This window comes from Saccopteryx leptura, chromosome 2 (assembly GCF_036850995.1).
Source record: "Saccopteryx leptura isolate mSacLep1 chromosome 2, mSacLep1_pri_phased_curated, whole genome shotgun sequence".
In the NCBI taxonomy this organism is placed as follows: domain Eukaryota; kingdom Metazoa; phylum Chordata; class Mammalia; order Chiroptera; family Emballonuridae; genus Saccopteryx; species Saccopteryx leptura.
Genome location: NC_089504.1, coordinates 230,678,153 through 230,681,722, shown reverse-complemented (window position 1 = coordinate 230,681,722; position 3,570 = coordinate 230,678,153).

Genomic DNA, 3,570 nt, shown 5'->3' with positions numbered 1-3,570 from the left:
CAAACTATGGCCTGGGGGCCAAACCTAGCCTGCCACTCTTTTTTTGTACAGCCTGTGAGCTAATATAATTTTAACATTTCTAAATGGTTGTAAAAATCAAAAGAAGAAAATTTTCTAACATGTAAAAGTTGTATGAAACTCAAATTTCAGTGTCCATCAATGGAGTTTTATGGGAACACAAACCTGTGCATTCATTTACATATGGTCATAGCCTGGCTGCACTACGCAGGAGCTGAGTAGCTGTGACAGAGACTATATGGTTCACAAAGTGGAACATGTCTACCTTCTGGCTCTTTACGGAAAAGTTTGCTTATCTTGTTCATTTTTATGATTGTAGCCTGTTGGAGGAGGAGGTAAACTAAAAGGGAGCTTTTGAGTGTTTGAATGTGCTTTACAGGCATCGGCCCAAAGAATTCTCACAGCAGCCATACAAATGAGAACTGTTACCCTTTTTTTTTCACAAGCAAATGGAGAAGCAACTGCAGGTCACCCAGTTAGAAAGTAGTGGTGCTAGAATCTGACCCCCACACTGTCTCTGAAACCGTGAACTAGGGCCCAGTGACAACGCAGGGTTGGGGCAGTGCTGAGGCATGCAAGAAGGCTGTGAAAAGGGGATGATTCAGATGCATGGAGCTGTTGAGGAAGAGCCTGCAGGTGGAGGGTGTTCCAGGGAGGGGGCACTGGGAATGGTTGGTATGTGTGTTGGGAACTGCAGTTGGATTGGTTCCTTGGTATGACCACTTTGCCTGGTGGTGCCTGAACACATTTATTCAGTGGGGTCCATGGAGGATTGGTGTGGGGTGCAGATTACCCCAGAACATCAGTCTAAATATGAAGAGTATGCTTACTCACACTTGGTCTCTGGGTACTCCCTCTGGCACTGACCCTAACTGCCTCAGTGGTCATTTTCAGCTATACTGTCAGGCTTTCATCCTGGGGGCCTGGCAGGGCACCTCTGTGCCAAGCATGGTGTTGGGCATTTACGTGAGTGTAATGGCACTGTTACTGAGAGCTTGGAAATAAAGGTCCTGGAGTCAGAGGACAAACCTGAGTTTGAATTCTTGCTGTCACTACGTGACCTGGGGTGGGGGTGCCTCCACCTCTCTGAGCCTGTTTTTCTATTTGCACATCTGCAAGGGGGGGTGTGTAGTAATAGAACCAACCTCACAGATCCTGCTGAGAATTAGGCAGAGAATGTTAGCTTATGATGATGGTCTCCCTTAGTCTTCACAGCTCATTTCACTGAGGAGGTAACTGAAGCTCAGAAATTTGCCCAGGTTGGCAGTGACCAGATGGTAGAGCTGGACAGCCAAAGCTCAGGCTCTTTGCCCTTGACCATGACAAGAGAAAGTCATTCCACCTTTGTGTACCCATGCCCTGCACAGCTTTTTTTTTCATGCCTGAAGGGTGTAGCATATGAAGATACAGACGTTAGGTGTGCAGGCGGCAAGCAGGGACAGCTCCACTTCCTGCTCAGGCCTCCAGATGAGAAGTACTTTGGAAGAAGCAGCCTGCTTGCTTTGTTCTTCCTGCCACATGACCTGCTGCTTCCTAACTGTGGCCCCTACCTGTCCATAGACACAGCCAAGGGTTTGAGGTAGGGAGCAGGACTGAAATGTCTCTAATCTTTGGTTCAAGGCCAGGTTCTTTGCTTTAATGCCCAATGGTATGACCAGCTGGCAGATTCTGTAGTGGTCAGAAAGCCACATGTCCACAGCATCCCAACATTCTAGAGTGGCTCTTTTCTCTGATACACCAAACAGCCCAGACCTCCATCACACATATTCCAGAGCCCAGCAACTTACTCAAGATTTTGTATAGGTAATTTAGAAGTTTTATTTATTTATTTAAAAGATTTTATTTATTTATTTATTATAGAGAGGGGAGAGAAAGAGAGAGAAGAGGGGAGGAGCAGAAAGCATCAACTCCCATATGTGCCTTGACCAGGCAAGCCCAGGGTTTTGAACTGGCAGCCTCAGTGTTTCCAGGTTGACACTTTATCCACTGTGCCACCACAGGTCAGGCTCTAGAAGTTTTCTTTTAAAATCCTGTTCCAAGTCTGCCTTTAAATCAGAACTTTGTAATTATTCATATTAATGTGGATCTAAATCATTTTGTACTTCGTTTGTTCCTCCTGGTCTGTTCTTCTCATTTATCACTTTTTTTTTTTGAGAGGTAGGAAGGCAGAGATACAGACTCTTGCATGCACCCCGACCGATCAGGATCCACCTGGCAAGCCCCCTACAGGGCAATGCTCTGTCCATTTGGGGCTGTTGCTCTGTTGCTTGGCAAGTGAGCTATTTCAGTGCCTGAGGCAAGGCTATGGGACCATGCTCAGTACCCAACTTGATTGAATCTTTTGAGCCATGGCTGCAGGAGGGGGTGGGGGGAGGAGAGGGAGAGGGAGAGGGAGAGGGAGAGGGAAGGAGGGAGAGAGGAAGGGAGAGAGAGAGACACACACACACAGAGAGACAGAGAGAGAGAGAGAGAGAAAAGCAAGAGGGGGAAGGGTAGAAAAGCAGATGGGCACTTCTGTGTGTCCTGCCTGGGAATTGAACCCAGACATCCACAAGCTAGACCAACGCTCTACCACAGAGCGAACCGGCCAGGGCCTTGCCATTTTTTTCTATTTGTTTGGAAGTTAAATGCTGATTCTATTAGAGGTTTCTCTCTTGCCTGAGGTTTCTCAGGATACCCTGACTGCTAAGTCTGTCTGGTCCCTCTTACTCTTGCTCCCATTAATTCTTCAGTGCTCACTTCTTGCCTCTTAATCACTGTTCTTAACCCCCTTCTCTTCATGCATTCACCACTAAAGGTACAACAACTTTTTACTTACCCTACAGGTAACATGGAGTTGGGGAGATTCAAGTTGCTAAGCTTCTTAGAGCCCCTTGACCATGAGGATTTTCAACCTACCCACGTCCCTCCTTGGATCCTCGCTGGTCCTAACTTCAGATCTTTTCTCCCAGAGTCCTAACCCTCCTCTCTCATCTTCCTAGACCACCCCATCCACCCTACCTTGCCCAATTTTTCTCCTTGGATTTTTCTTTCTTTTTTTAAAAAAAATATTTTATATATTCATTTCAGAGAGGGGGAGAGAGAGAAGGAGGGAGGAGCAGGAAGCATCAACTCCCATATGTGCCTTAACAGGGCAAGCCCTGGGTTTTGAACCAGTGACCTCAGCATTCCAGGTCAACACTCCATCCATTGCGCCACCACAGGTCAGGCTCCTTGGACTTTTCATTATCTGAACTCAGGTTAAATCTACTTACTTGTTAACTGTCTCCCTCTCATTAAGCTCCACAGGGTATCTTTTCACCACTATATCCCCAGTCTGATGATAGGCTTGGCACACAGCAGTGAAGACAAGAAGTCAATATTTGTGGAACAAGCAGTTGAATGCTGGCAGTTGAGTCCTCATCGGGAACATTAACCCAGTGCAACTGATACAATAAAGAGGAAGATAGGTCTCCCGGGATCCCTTCCCCATCCTAGGTGCAGGGGCGTAGACTGCACACCTCTGGGTCCCAAAGCCTCCCATGGCTGAAAAACCAGACTCAGGGGGGCAGG